Below are 16,587 nucleotides of genomic sequence, written 5' to 3' on the forward strand. Positions count from 1 at the left end.
GGCTTGATTGAAGTACACTTATTTATTTTCAGTTGTGTCTACCCCTACAAATAATCTCATTAAAGTCAATGGGATTTCTTGTGGAGTAAGATACTACTCACCTTGAGTAAGGCAATCACAATTTGGCCTACATAGTTATTTATTCTGGCTTCTTAGGACACATTCTTGTCTACTCCCATATGCTTAATCATTCAGAGAGAAGCTTTACCCCTTCAATCTCATTTTTATCCTTAATCTAAATCCAGGAGACTTATTTTAAATTGTTATGAACATATGTTTGTAGCTATACAGTTTAAACATAATTATACAACAACTTTGCTATATATTTGCCTTATAATGAATAAACATATATATAATTTCAAAATAGATGTTCAGTATTCATATTTCAGATTAAAAAAACACTTGTCACAATCTATAGAAATACAAAATGTAGATGGACTGTAGAAATTTATTGACCCATATGTTCCTAGTAATTTTCTGCTAGTGACAGAATAATTGGTGCTAAGGCCTATGCTTCCTTTCAAATCATTGGTTTGTGGTTGATGAGGCTACAGGCAGGTTCAATTGCTAGTTCAAAGCTTCAGCCATCTGTAGAGCAATTTGTAGGATGGGAAAATCAGATGACTCCCTCCCCAGACTGACAAAGAATGATGGGATTGGTTCAAGCAACTTCTAGCAAAAGAGAATCTTTGATATAGAACATTTGTTGTAAAACAAGAATTAGATGTACTGGATCAAATTCTGTGGTGCTCCATGACTGTTTTGTGCTACATCAGTGGTGGAATCTGGCACTAAAGTCACCTTAACCAGCTCAGGGAGAATGACTACAGTGTAAAAAGGATCCTCCAGTGGTGTGAAGCTGATGTAGGAAGAACCACTTATTTTTCTTGCTCCCAGTGTAGCAAGGAAAAGGAAATACAACCAGAGGAAATAGAATGTGGCTGGGGTATGTGCTGATCCTCTGCTGCAGTTTCAGGTCCTTGTGGCTATTTGGAGCCTACAAAGTTTGAATACAACCTGAGGGCCATTCTGAGTACTTGATCCTCCATTGCCATGCACCTGTATAGTTACATCAGTGCAAAGTGTGTGTAAACAGCTACCAAATCAGAATGGTAGCATTTTACAATCATTTTGCCATTTGTGTAAGTGAATACACAAGCTGCAGAGCAATGGCAAGTCAGGCCATGAGTGTTAAATTTTGGGAGGTTTAATGCCTGCTTTAAATGCAAGTCCCAACTCCAACTTAACTATTGAGCTATTAACCTCTATAATATTATGTGCACAGAGTTTAGGGTGACCAGATGTCCTAATTTTATAGGGACAGTCCTGATAGTAAGGCTTTGTCTTATATAGGTGCCTATTACCCCCATCCGCAGTTCTGATTTTTCACACTTGCTATCTGGTCACCCTAATAGAGTAATAGTCAAAACATATAAATCATAGCTAATGAAATACTCTTATTAATCATGATAATTATTGAATCTAGTAAAATATCATAAGAAACCTGTACAGTTGCCATGCTACTCATACTACCAGTAGTAGTTCATTGAGATTTTTGGGGTTATTGAATATTGAGAATAGAAAACCGAGAGAGCACACCCCTTTTTTAGAGTGTTATTCTGGTTTTCTTACATAGGCAAAACACCCACAGAGCTGAATGGGGTTGCACAGTACATCTGAGAGTAGACCTTAGCCCATGATTTATGTCTTAATAGTGTCTTTTTAATAAATTGTTTTCTGGGACATTCTGTTACTTAGAGTACCTGGATATGTTCATCATGATACTTTCAACAGGTTTCATATAATGTCTGATTCTTATCATGCAAGTGATATGTTTTTTAATGAATGGAAATTCATGCTAATAATATCAGTGTTTAAAGGTAATTAATTAAATTACCATTTTAAATTAGAAAGTGAATGAATCATCACAGAAATTTCTGTCCTGTTTCCAGCCAAAAAAAGTTGAAAAATGTCATAAAACTTGATATATGTCACAGTTGTAAAATATTTTCCTTGTAGATAGTTACATTTAAAACTAGTTATACATTATGCTTGAGGGCTTCAAATTCTTTATTTGCTTTTATACAAATATTCTAGTAAATTTGTTGTTTTATCTCAAAATAAAAGGAACCATCTTCTTCTGATTTCAGCAAGAGAAATACTTGTGTGGGGGATTTCTCATTTTATCACTCATGCAATTTTGTAGTAATCAAAAATGCCAGACTTCTCAGTCCCCAATGTATTACCATGGGCTCTGTTGACTCTTTCATCTTACGTAACTTAAACCCCAAGTTCATATTGGTTGGTTCATAACTTCTGCTGCTACTACTGTCAAGAGATGCTTATGCACTTAGTACTCAAAATGAACAGGACAGGAGCAAAACAGCTGTTATACTTGGAAAGTAAAAATGTATGTTTCCCATATAACTGTAGTTTCATAGAATCTATAAATGTGGATATGTTGCTGTAAAGATCAGTTTACATATTGTTTTTGCTGAATAGAAATGACTTGAAATGTTAGGATATCTTGGGGCATAAGATTTCTCAGTATTTATACTGCGTTCAATGCCATCTTGGATAATTTGATTCTGAGAAGACTTTTTTTCACAAATAACTACCTTTAAAATCTAGATCAGAACATCTGCAGCGCTGATTACTAGTGCTATATGACCGTTAGGAGCTGGAAAATTGAGACTGATGAAAAACATGGCGAACCTTCAGTTGTGAGTAAATGGACATTCTGGAGAGTTATCAAGGTTGGCTGGACAGGGTGGATATGCTGTTTTAGTCTCTAGGGCTATTTGTGTTACAAATTAAAATATTCTCAATATATTAATATATAAAATACTTAAAGGGACATCACACATATTGTAGGCTAAACTTTAGTTGTTTGTTTCATTTTATATAACCTAATATGAATAATATATATATAATCAATTTTTTTTAAATTACTGCAAAGATTTTTATATGGATTTAAATATTTACTTGCAGTATTTACAACCCAAATCTTGCAGAAATGTGCTACTGACTAAGAGTCTGAAAATGAGACTTGTATATTTTCATGGCTAAGCTGAATGAAATGCAAAAAGTAAAAACAGTATAACAGCTAAAATATAAAGTTGAAATCATTCAGTTTTAATAATATAATTATGAATAACAGTTAAGGATTTTAAAATTCATTTATTAAATAGTATCCATTTTAAATGTTTAATTAAAATGTACTTCACTATGCAGTCCAGTGTCTAAGTAAATATAGTGGGATGGAAAAAAAACACTTTAAAAATATGGTGTATTTTTAGAATTCAGAAGAACAAGTATATTTTTCTGATTATGATTATAAATTACATGAGAAGTAGAGGATGAGTCAGTCAGTGTTCCAATACCTAACAAGGTTTACATTCAAATGTGAATGTCCATCCATGAAAAATCCACATACTTATACCTAGTATGGGCTGCATGGCTAGTTGCATTTAAAGGATTATTACAATATTCAGTGACCCGAGGACTACATTCTTCAGCAATGATCTCAAAAATTATGTAAGTGAAAAATGAGTAACATACACTTTTAAAAAGCTGGCTCAAAGATCCTGAGGACTAATATCTACTCTTATTGTCACATCTCTTCCCTTGGCCCTCAGGAGGCAGCACACCAGATGGTTTCTTTATCAGGATTATACATGGCCTGTGTCACATTCATTGAATGAAATCACTAGCCTCTTATTCACAAAGCAACTTTATCTCTTATCTGGTATATTTTAACAATGACAACTCTGAGAATTAAATGTATCTCTTGGAATATAAACAGTTTTAATAACCTCATTCAAAGAAAAAAATATATACTCAGTGCTTAAAAAATGAGACTTGACATTTCCATGCTGCAGGAGACACGGCTGACAGAATTTGAAAATTGTAAACTTACTAGACATTAGAAATTGAGAGGCCTACCCAGTTGTTTTAATTCTAAAGCAAAGGGTGTTGCTATACTAATACATAAAAAGTTGTATGTTAATATTCTGCACACAAGGTCTGACAGTGAGGGCAGATTTACTATCCTTATGGCTGAAGTTGGCAATTCTGCAATCATCTTTGCCAATCTTTGATCCCAAATGTTTTCATTGTTTTTTTTTTCCTGAGAATAAATGACATGGGCCGCTATCCTGTTGTTGTAGCTGGAGACTTTAATGAAACTATAAACCCAGTCTTTGGTAAGTCTTCTCCATCTCCATATAAAAACACTAATACTTGTCAGATACTTCATACATACATGGTTGATTTTGTGTTACCAGATTTGTGGAGATTGGGTAATGCTTTGGCCAGAGACTATAGGGTGGTTTTTTTTGGTTGTGGGGTTCTGCAGCTCATTCAACATATTCAAGACTTGATCAATTCTGTCACTGATTGTAGCATTGGTACTATAGTTATATCTGACTATAGGTTCCTGGGTATGCACCCCAAGCTAAAATGTGGAGATTAAATACCTCTCTGCTGTTTGATACATCTTTTATTAACTCTATTCAGTAGCACTTGGACCATTTTTTAAAAACAAATGCCCCCCCTGCTTCATCAGCTGCCACACTCCTGGAAGCCTTTAAAGCCTTCATCAGAGGCCATATAATCTGTTATGCCCCCTTTAAAAAGAAAGGGAGAGAACATAAAATTGATATCCTTGAAAAGGAAATTAAGACCTTGGATACAGATTATGCTTCAGTCCCTACCCCAGAGAAACACAGAACCCTCATCTATCTAAGGTATGAAATCAACAGACTTCTGCTCTAAAAGGCTGAGTTTGCTTTATTCTGTTTGGGTCAAAACTATTGAGAATCTGGTAAGAGAGCTGGAAACCTGCTGGCATATAGATTTAAGCAAAGGCTAACAAATAAGATTGCTGCTACTCACAATAGTAGCAGTAAATTATATACACCACACCTATTAATAATTTCAAGAGTTTTATTCAAAACTATATTTAGCTGAAGAGGGATCAGTGTATTTCTTTCTATTCATCAAAGTTATTTCCAGAAATTCAATAATATTTTCAGAACATTCCTTTGGAGTGCAAGTAAGGAACCTAGACTGGCTCTGAACAAATTATAGTTACCCCCATCTCTGTGGATTTAATTTTTCCAGTGTGGAAAATTAAACGTATCTCCTTTTTGGTAAGCCAGACATTTTTATGGCTGTTAGATAGGACCCCACAGACCCCCCCCCCCACATGGGTTTTAGATTGAATTAGAATTGGCATACCAGTTCCCCTTTTCAGGTATTGTAGAGTCAAATTATTATAGACTTGATGGCTCCAGATCTGCCACACTAATGTATATGAGGCAAGCTTGGTCAAACTTGGCTGGAAAGTTCTGCTTCCATCCATTCTTCCATGTAGAGCAGAGGTGGGCAAACTACGGCCCACGGGCCACATCCGGCCTGCAGGACCATCCTGCCCGACCCTTGAGCTCCTGGCAGGGGAGGCTGTCTCCCCACCCCCGCAGCTTCAGCTCGCCATGCCACCAGCGCTCCGGGCAGCAGGGCTGCGAGCTCCTGCCAGGTAGCGGGGCTGCGAGAGCCGACAGGTGTAGTGTATTAAATTGCTCCCAGTAGGAATGTGCTACTCACAGAGCACCAGGACTTGCATCCATAAGTAGTACACCATAAATAGCACATTCCTACAGGGAGCAATTTAATACACTACACCTGTCCTCCATACAGTTTCGGAACCCCGATGTGGCCTTCATGCCAAAAAGTTTGCCCACCCCTGATGTAGAGGCAGTCTTGTGGAACAATCCTATCCTTAAAACCAGTGGCAGAACCTTGTTGTGGAGGGATTGGATGGACAGATGAATCATGACTGTGTCACAGCTAATTGACAATGATAAATTTAAACCATTTGTAGATCTTCAGCAACAATGTAGCTTACCTGGTTCCAGAGCATGGAAATATCTCCATTTAAAGCATTTACGGGTGGGGAAATTGGAATCATGTTTTGCTAAAGGGGGAAATGGGAACAGCGAATGGGGGTGGGAAAATTGGAATCATGTTTGGCTAAGGGCAGGAATGGGAACAGGGACACAGGTGTAAGGCTCTTTGGTGTCAGAGCTGGGAAGGGGGACACTAAAGAAGGAAACTGGAATCATGCTTGCTGGAAGTTCACCCCAATAAACATCGAATTGTTTGCACCTTTGGACTTCGGGTATTGTTGCTCTCTGTTCATGCGATAAGGACCAGGGAAGTAAGTGGGTGAAGGAATAAGCCCCCTAACAATATTTGGACCGGGATGCCTCAGGAGCTCGAGAGCCTCCTCGACTTTTACTTGTTTGGAGCAAATTTCCTGGATTTACACAGTCAGCCTATCCTTTTACAATTAGAACTTTTTCTCTAAACCAACCATGTCTTTCCGAAACCACTGTTTCTTACAGGATTGTTTTGAGAGGCACAATTTTTTCAGTTGCTACTCTACTAGTCACATTGAGTCATATAAAAAATGGTGCATTTTATCACAAAATTGCTAGAAAAAAATGTCCAGATGTTTAATGTATTGCTGTGATTAACTATACAAATACTGAGAGGAAAAATACTAAGGAACTAGACCAAATGAACAAGAAGCCTGAGCAGCTGGTTTCAGTTGCCTAAAGTACTTGTCTCTTATTTCTTTGCATGATTGTCATAGGGTGGCTGGCTTCTTAAGAGAAGATGGGCCTCAAGCCTCCTGTGACAAGCTTAACTCAACCTCCCTGGGTGGGGAGAATAAAGATCATGGGAGAGGTGATCCAATCAGGGCTCTTATAAGGGTTAGGTCTGAGGGACAGTGGAGAGCTCACATAGGACCTGGTAACATTCCAGCTAAGAGGGTTAGGTAGGACAGAAGCCTGAGAAGTTGTAACTGGTTTGAGGAAGCAGCTGCAGATGAGTTCTGCAGGGAGCAAGACTGGCTCCAGCAGGGAATAAAAGGGACTGTTTGGATGATAACCCAGCTCTGAGAAGGAGGGCTGGAAACTCCTGACTCAAGGAGAGAGAACTGTTTGAACTGTGGAACCAGTGGCCAACTGGGTGAAGATGGCATGGAGTAATAATGTGCTTATGGATTAAATTAAGTGGATCCCCTTTTTTTCTGTCAGTGGAAAACAAACCCCAGATGTGTGCCACTAAGTCAGCAGGAAACAGCTTTGACAAGCCCAACTTGCAAACATAATTTTATAGCTTTCAGAAAGGCCTTGCTACTGGACATCATGAGACCACTGGGTCTCGACACTGGAAGAAATAAGATAGCTCTTTAGTTTAGTGATGGTACTAAGACAAAAATCTTAGCCTAGAAATGATTCAGTTAAAGATATTTAAATAGAGGACAAACTTAGCCTCATAGCCCTCTTTCCAGACGCTTTGTCGTACAGATCAGGAACTTAAAGCTCTCCTGATAGAGATGGAGGAATCTGTAAGGGCCATAGAAAGAATGACACTTTATCAAGGAACTTACAAGATCAGTTCAGGATAACTCTTTAGTACTGCTGGGACTTGGAACCAACAGAGATGATAAACCCAGAGGATAGAACCCACTAACGCTCTGTTCACAACTAGAGAAAATTTTCAATAACTTCCCATTGTTACTAACCCCAGTTTGGCTCCATCAATGTTAGTAATTTTTTGGAACTTCATAGATGGACTGTGCCACCATAACAAGCACTGTGTCATAAAACTGTTCATAGTGCATCTTTAAAAAGTGGCTATCTATACAAGAGCTCCAAATATTGTTTATACCAGTTGAAGTGTTAGTAAGAATGAAACATTTTTGAGAAAGGTCCCAATTATAGGCAGGGCCTTTGTACAAGTTTTGGTTTCAAGAACCTTTGTAAGGTCCTCAAGCCAAGTGGGCCCAGAGTGTGTTTTTTTTTTCCTTTCTTTTTAGTTCTACTCTGTAAAACACCAAATTTTAAACAAAACCATGGAAAACAGAAAACAAATAGCTAAAAAGAAAATTTAGTATTAGTGCAGTGCTAAGTGTTTGTAAAATATATTAAAGAAATTCTAAAAGTAAATATCACTCACATATTTGGCCAGGGTACCATACACATTATGTAGCATTTTCTATTTTTGTATTTGTTATTAAATTAAATCTGTACAGCTTACGTACAGCTCATTATTGTTTATTATTCATGCATAAAGTATAGGACATATTAAAGTTGTCTGAGATGAAACAATATATACATGGAAGACAACTTAATTATATTTACGACTGCCTCACAGCTCTGTAGATCTGAGGTGCTGTGACTTGCTCTGTTTAATTTTTGTAAGTCACTTATGAAAAATGGAAAAAACCTCTGCTTCTAATGAGCATTTGTCATGCTTCCATTTGTAATTAGGCATGAAGAGTTATTCTCTGAGATTATAAAACAACAGCATTTAAAAGTCATGTAAAATTATGCTTTCTAAAATATGAGTTTTAAATGTTAAATTTTATTTATAAATGTCTGATTCTTAAAATATATGTGTGAACACCCTATAATGCAAGAATATTACCTTAAAACAGTATGAACACTAATCACCAGTATCAGGAGGTAGCTGTGTTAGTCTGTATCCAGAAAAACAACAAGGAGTCCGGTGGCACCTTAAAGACTAACAGATTTATTTGGGCATAAGCTTTCATGGGTAAAAAAACCCACTTCTTCAGATGCATGGCCTAATCACCAGGACTCTGCAGTTCTTCCAAGAGCAATACTTTATTTAGCAAATATAAGAGATGACTGCAATGTCCGGTAGTCTTGAATTCATCTTTTTCAGGCATTTGGACATAGAGCAAAAATCCCAGAGACTGGAAATTTTCCTTCCAGTGTTACCTAAAACTTTAGAGGCCAATTAAATTACCCTACCTTAGCACTTCCAATTTAACTAAAAGGTAACAAGGTTGTGGCCTGCCCTCAAGGAATTGCCAGGGTGTTACCAGGGGGCTTGTCTCTGACCAAAAAAGGGCTCCCCAGAGCAAGCCAGTTTTGCTAACCCCTGAAAGGACACAGATACAGCCTTCTGCTCAAGGATGGACACACAAGCAGAAATTCTTTGAAAACAAAAGAATTATTTATTTAATAAAAATTACAGCAAGTTTAATAAAGCAAGAAAAGATATGTAGGATGTAATAAAATACAACAGAATTACATTTATGAATTATATAGTAAAGCAGTGCTGCAAAATAAAAGACACAGGTTCTACGAAATAGTCCCATATCACATCTAGAGGATACAATAATTACAATGTAACTACATTTAAATGATATTACAATTTAATATGATCATTCTGTGAGCAGTGATCAGCCGGTTGCAGAATGGGGTGGGTAGATCTCACTCAAACACAGCCATCCAGCTTTATTGACAGACAGACTCAATCATTCCTTGGTAATAGAGAGAAAAATCAGACTTGCAATCCTTCTTAAATTCCCTCTGTTACAGCTGATGGGCCTTCTGTTCTGTCAATAAGATGTTACACAAGCTGACGGTAAAGGTGGCACACTGAACTGCAGCTGCTGTTGTTACCTCAGAAGCTGTAGTAGTGGTGGTTGCTGCCTGTAGGTAGTTGCTTTGTTGCTACAGAAGCTGTTGCTATAGGGACTTTTTAGAGTCCTGTAGCAGACCTTTTCAGAATCTTCTTAGGATGCTGCTGCAGTTGTTTTAGCTGCTATTCTGGTTGCTTCTTGAGGCTTTTGATCTTCACAAGCCCCAAAGGCCCAATCCTTAAGTCTGCTAGCTGCCGGCCTTATATACTGGCTATTCTCTCAAGGTCAGTTCATTAACATAATTCATTAGCCTGTCTCAGCCAATCAACTTACAGATATCAGCATATTTCCTCTTGCTGTGTAGATCCTCCACTTTACATCATCCTATTTTAGATAGCTAAGCTTCTCTCCTGACACCATCTTGCACTCTACATCTATCTAAGTTCCTCCCCCCATGCCATCTTGGATTCTAGACCTTTATAAATTCCTCACCCTGACGCCATCTTGGATTCTAGACCTTTATACTGCCTAAATTTAGACTATCATCCTTGTTTCCACCATTTTGATCTGCCATGTTGGATTTTCTAAATTTAAACTATCATTAATTTCTACTTAATTAGAACCTTAATCTTAAAATAATTACTGTTTTATGCAAACCAAAGTGTCCTAATACTGTCACCACCTAATTATGTCAATTGGGAGAAGTGAATTTTATGGTGTTTCTAAACCCCTTCCAAGGTTTTCCTGCAAGTCTCTGTTAAGGTGCTGCAAGGTAATTCAGAACATTCAGAGTAAAAATCTCTTGTTACACCAGAAACAATTTTGTAAAAGCAACAGTATGATAATTTTGTATTAATTGGCTTTCTTCTTGGCGGTAGCCTTGTTAGGGAGACCAAGAGTTGAATGAGTATGCAGAAATAACTCCTTGAGCTAGATCCTTTGCTTTGTTACATTGGCTTTGTACTACTCTGCTGATAAAAAGCTAGACTGCCTTACCTCTCCCCAGGAGTATCTTCCCTGCACAGGTGTTTACTAGGGACAGAACCACTGTAATAACTCATATGCCATCCCCTCTCTGCAATCATTGTACGAGGTGTGGCTGGGGAAGATGGATATGCCTGGTGATCCCCAGCTGCCTGAATTGCTCTTTGGTGGAAAACCAACCATTGCAACACAAAGCAGCCATGAGGCTACTATAACTTATCATAGCAGGGACTGGCCTGGCACAGATCCACCCAGGGTGGCGCGGGGAGGGGAAATAGAGTGATGCATCTAAAATATGACCTGTCTTCATAAAATTATCATTTTCAGATCCTTACAACTGTATTAACAAAATATAATTCCTGAAGATATGCAGAAAGCCCTATAAACAAATGGATTCACCAGTGTCTGGCTTTCCTCAGGTTAACACAGTCATAAGGATACAAGGCATGTATCTAAATCCCTATACAGCACCTTGAAAATTCTAGATTATGCAGCTACTCGGTATAAAAGGATGTAATAAAGATGCAATGTCAGGTGGAATTTTCTATCCTTACCTTGAATATCCATGACTTATTCAATCTGTGACAGAGTGATTAAATTAATATCATATAGTTGCAGCTTAACCCACATGCACATCGGTTTATTGGATCAGTGCCTGCTTGTGTTCCCATTAAAGTCAATGGCAAAACTCCCATTTGGGAGCAGCATTGGGCCCTAAATGTGTAGTGTCAAAACTGGAAGATTGTATTAAACATATTACTGCTAAGGCAAAAGAGTTTTGAATTGCCAAGGGACTGTGTTAAAATTAGTAATTATGCTGACATATTTAATTTCCCTCAAGAAAACATCTACAGTTGCTTTGACTCAGAAGATAAAATATGTCAGATATATTAAATTTGAGGAAAAGAACAATCCTCAAAATGAAAATGCCAAAAGTGGCATAAATTTAGATTATAGATTTACCCAATTTACAAAAATCTCTCAGTAAAAGCTAATGCAAATCAACATCTATGGTGGTCTGGAATGCCACATTGATTTGAGATCTTATAATAATTGATGGAACTAGAATGAATTCTCCTCAGTGTCTGTTTTAATGAACTCAACAAAGTATGCTAGCCTGATAAATGAGCAATGCCTGGGATCTGAAGTGCTGGCATTTTATACCACTGTTACTTTAATATTAATGTACCCCAACAGTTTATAAGGCTCTAATTCCAGCCAGAGGTAGTAGTGTAAGTGTAATCCTAAAAACAAAGATAGAATAATTAGTTCATGTTTCCAGAGCCCCAAAATGGAATTGCTCCCTCAATTTATGGACATAGTTACTTTCACCAAAAAATATTCTTTTACCCTATATTATATTTTATGTCCAGTTCTTTTTCTGTACTTCAGTTTCCCCTAACCTATGCATTGTATTCTCCCCTACACTTTCAGTGCATTTCTAATTAAGATTTGCCATTTTGTTTATAAAGCTATTTTTATTTTTTATTTATAAATTATGTAACCATCAATAATCTCTGGGTCCAATCACAATACAAAGTTAAAACATTATGCAACAACAAGAAAAATAAACAAAATCAATGTAAAAAGCAAACTCCTCAGACACAGGAACCTAGGAATTGCTATAATGGATCAGGTCCATACTGTTTCTGTTAAGTGGCCAGCACCAGATGCTTCAGAGGAAGCATCTCATTAGGCAGTTGGGGGATAATACGCAATACTCTCCCCCCACACATTAAATAGTGAGAGATTGGTTTAAACCCTGACATATGACGGTTTAATATCACTTACTAAATTTGCTAATATGGACTATAATAGTCCAGATTACAAAAACACATACTCTACTCACATGAGTTACTCAGGAAGGGCTGGAGTGAACACCTAGACTTTGCAGGGTGCCCTGAAGATCCGAAAATTTCTGCTTTGTTGAATCAAAAGGGATGTGAGGTCAACCTCACCCTGAGTGCAAATCTAGGGGGATGCTAGCCAGAATTAGGGTTGCCAACCCTCCAGGATTGTCCTGGAGTCTCCAGGAATTAAAGATTGATCTTTAATTAAAGATTATGTCATTTGATGAAACCTCCAGGAATCCAACCAAAACTGGCAACTCTAACCAGAATGTCCAAGCTGAATTCAACTGCTCTGACAGTACATAGCAAGGGGTGATTTCTAAGGTAGCCACAACCCAAATTACATAGAGGTTTATGACCTAAAATCAAAACCTTTAATTACACCCAAAAACAAAATGTTAGCCAGTGCAATCTAAAAACCAGAAATAGGTTTATAAAATAATATTTATCTTGTAGGATTTTTTCCATAAAGAAAAAAATATATGTAGTGAAAGTCATATATGATAAAAAAAATTATAAAATACTGATAAAGCTAATTGATACAGTGAATATGAAGAAATAAAAAGAGAAACTCCCAGAGCCACAAAAAGACTTAGGGTCCAAACTCTCCCCTTTAAGTGTCTAAGTCCAAACTTTAGGCACTGTTGAGATCCTCAAAACCCATGCTCAGCTGTCGCCTACCTCTGGAGGTGCCTAAAGTTCCACTAGTGGTCTTAAACCATAGCTCCAAGTACAGTACACTGTAGTCATTCAACATGGAGTTAAAAATACATAGACAATTGTGATGAGACCTGAATCTGATAAGAAAGATAGCAAACTACTAGGCAGACACAAATGGGAAAAAGCACTTCTGACTAGTGCTGCTAATCCTCAACCATATCTATCACTCTCTGAAAAGTAAAGGAGTACTAGTGGCACCTTAGAGACTAACCAATTTATTTGAGCATAAGCTTTCGTGAGCTACAGCTCACTTAAAATGTTTCAATGAAACAGAAACTGCTCTGGGAATCCTGGCTGCAGCCTGAAGTAAGCCATTATCTGACCATCATGAGCCATTCTTACTCTCTTCCCATATCTCTTCTTTCAACTGAATCTGTGAAAAACTGTTTGTGTTTGAGCACAATGAAATGCAGGAAACATTTGGGGGCCCTTAAAATTTAATACTTTTTTTCTGTAATGATCACATTTTGAATTTGATTGTGAATATTTCACAAACTTTTACATCTGAAATCAAAAATGAGATCCTACAAATCATCTGGGGTAGTTCCACTGTTATCATAGTAGTAGTTCCCAAATCAACCTATTTGCGACATTTTCTGTATGGCTGCTGGTTTCACCCTCATTTTAGATGCCAATTAAATTAGCCTAGGATAGCATGTCTAATTTAACAAAAATGGTAACAAAGTTGTGGCCTGCCCTACAGGAATTGTCAGGGTGTTACCTGGGGGGCCTATCTCCAAAATGCAGAGGGCTCCCCAGAGCAAGCCAGTCTTGCTAATCCTTGAAAGGACATGGGTACAGCCTTCCACTCAAGGATTGACACATACAAGCAGAAATTCATAAAAAACAAAATAATTATTTATTGAACAGAAATAAAAAAAAATACAGAGAGTTTAATAAAGCAAGAAAGATACATAGGTTTTAATAAAACACAATGGAATTACATTTAAGAATTATACAATAAAGTGGCACAGCAAAATAAAAGAGACAGACTGCATAAAATACCTAACAGATACAGAGAATACAGTAGGCTCAATGTAACATGCATATAAAGATCCTTCATGCACAAAGGCTTTTAGTCTTAGTGTTACAATCTAACCCCATAATTAATACAATTTAGTATACGTGGTCTCTATATACACATATGAGAAACCATCATCATATTCACAGATTAAAAAGAAAATATTTATTTAATACTAACATTAACACTTAACACTAAACATATAACATCTAATATTTAGTATTTAACATCCTGTAAGCACTGCCAAGCGGTCACAGGATAGGCAGGGGAGATCTCATTCAGAAGCAGGCATCCAACTTTAACAACAACTATACCCAGGCACACTTAAAATAATTTATAAAATTACACTTACACTCACATCAAAATCCCTTTGACTCGTCTTAGGGCCATCTGCTCTGTCAATATAAAAGATGAAGATCATAGTATATCAGGGTTGGAAGGGACCTCAGGAGGTCATCTAGTTCAACCCTCTGCTCAAAGCAGGACCAATCCCCAACTAAATCATCCCAGCCAGGGCTTTGTCAAGCCTGACCTTAAAAACCTCTAAGGAAAGAGATTCCACCACCTCCCTATGTAACCCATTCCAGTGCTTCACCACCTTCCTAGTGAAAAAGTTTTTCCTAACATCCAACCTAAACCTCCCCCACTGCAACTTGAGACCATTACTCCTTGTTCTGTCATCTGCTACCACTGAGAACAGTCTAGATCCATCCTCTTTGGAACCCCCTTTCAGGCAGTTGAAAGCAGCTATCAAATCCTTCCTCATTCTTCTCTTCCGCAGACTAAACAATCCCAGTTCTCTCAGCCTCTCCTCACAAGTCATGTGCTCCAGCCCCCTAATAATTTTTGTTGCCCTCTGCTGGACTCTTTCCAATTTTTCCACATCCTTCTTGTAGTGTGGGGCCCAAAACTGGACACAGTACTCCAGATGAGGCCTCACCAGTGTCGAACAGAGGGGAATGATCATGTCCCTCGATCTGCTGGCAATGCCCCTACTTATACAGCCCAAAATTCTGTTAACCTTCTTGGCAACAAGGGCACTCTGTTGACTCATATCCAGCTTCTCGTCCAGTGTAACCCGTTGGTCCTTTTCTGCAGAACTGCTGCCTAGCCATTCGGTCCCTAGTCTGTAGCAGTGCATAGGATTCTTCCGTCCTAAGTGCAGGACTCTGCACTTGTCCTCATTGAACCTCATCAGATTTCTTTTGACCCAATCCTCTAATTTGTCTAAGTCCCTCTAACTAATCCATGCTAACTGTTCCTGATCACTTTCCTCTCCTCTAAGTGCTTCAGAATTAATTCCTTGAGGACCTGCTCCATGATTTTTCCAGGGACTGAGGTGAGGCTGACTGGCCTGTAGTTCCCCGGATCCTCCTTCTTCCCTTTTTTAAAGATGGGCACTACATTAGCCTTTTTCCAGTCATCTGAGACCTCCCCCGACCGCCAGGAGTTTTCAAAGATAATGGCCAATGGCTCTGCAATCACATCTGCCAACTCCTTTAGCATCCTCAGAAGCAGTGCATCTGGCCCCTGGACTTCTGCTCGTCCAGCTTTTCTAAATAGTCCTGAACCACTTCTTTCTCCACAGAGGGCTGGTCACCTCCTCCCCATGCTCTGCTGCCCAGTGCAGCAGTCTGGGAGTCTGCACCTCGAGAAGATGGTTATTGCTAATGGGTCACAGCGGTTATCTGCCAGAGCTGCTGCAGTAGAGGGGGCTAGCTAGCTGCTTTAGAAGTTGCTGCCCTCTAGAAGTTCTACTACTGTTGCTTCTGCAGGTAGCTGCTTGATTGGGTTGCTATGGAAGCCGTTGCTGTGGTGACTTTTAGAATTCTGCTGCTGCCCATTACATCATACCTATTTTATATATAGAGCTCCTCCCCTGATGCCATCTTGGATAGAGCTCCTCCCCATCCTATTTTTAGGAAGCAAAGCTCCTCCCTATGAGTTGCTGGAATCTTCTGGAATTTTCCACTCTCTAAATTTAAACTACGTCATCCCTGTCTCCACCATTTTGATCTGCCATGTTGGATTCTCTAATTTTAAACTATCATTAATTTCTACTTATTTAAAGCCTAAATCTTAGAGCTAAATTACTGTTTTATGCAAATCAAAGTGTCCTCATAATGTCATCCCCTTCATTTTGTAAATTGGGAGATGTGAATTTTACGGTGTTTAAATCCCTTTTCTTCAGTTTTTCTCTGCTGGTCTCTATCAGGGCACTGTAAGGTTTTTCAAAACAGCTAAAAGCAAAATTCCTCATTACACTGGAATCACCAAGCATTGACAACTCTAATTCCAGGCTTAGATTTCCTAAAATACAAAACATGATCTTTTATTGTGTATGCTTATGTATCTCTCATTCTTATTATAACATCTAATACTGAGTAGTGAGGCTATAACTCTTTTAGAAGTATCACAAATTTTCATGTGCTATAAATTGCATTGAAATATGTGGCTCATTGTAATTTTCTACCAAAATACACCATCATAATTATAATACTCAATGTTTTTCATCTGTAGATCTCAGAATTTTCCATGACTCA

At 38.0% G+C, this 16,587-nt stretch overlaps 1 pseudogene; it reads left to right on the forward strand.

The window, feature by feature from the left end:
- The first annotated feature begins 336 nt into the window (after positions 1–336).
- On the forward strand, positions 337–676 carry LOC140915205 (small ribosomal subunit protein eS21-like; annotated as a pseudogene).
- The last annotated feature ends 15,911 nt before the right edge of the window (positions 677–16,587 follow it).

This window comes from Lepidochelys kempii, chromosome 7 (genome assembly GCF_965140265.1).
Source record: "Lepidochelys kempii isolate rLepKem1 chromosome 7, rLepKem1.hap2, whole genome shotgun sequence".
Taxonomy (NCBI): Eukaryota; Metazoa; Chordata; order Testudines; family Cheloniidae; genus Lepidochelys; species Lepidochelys kempii.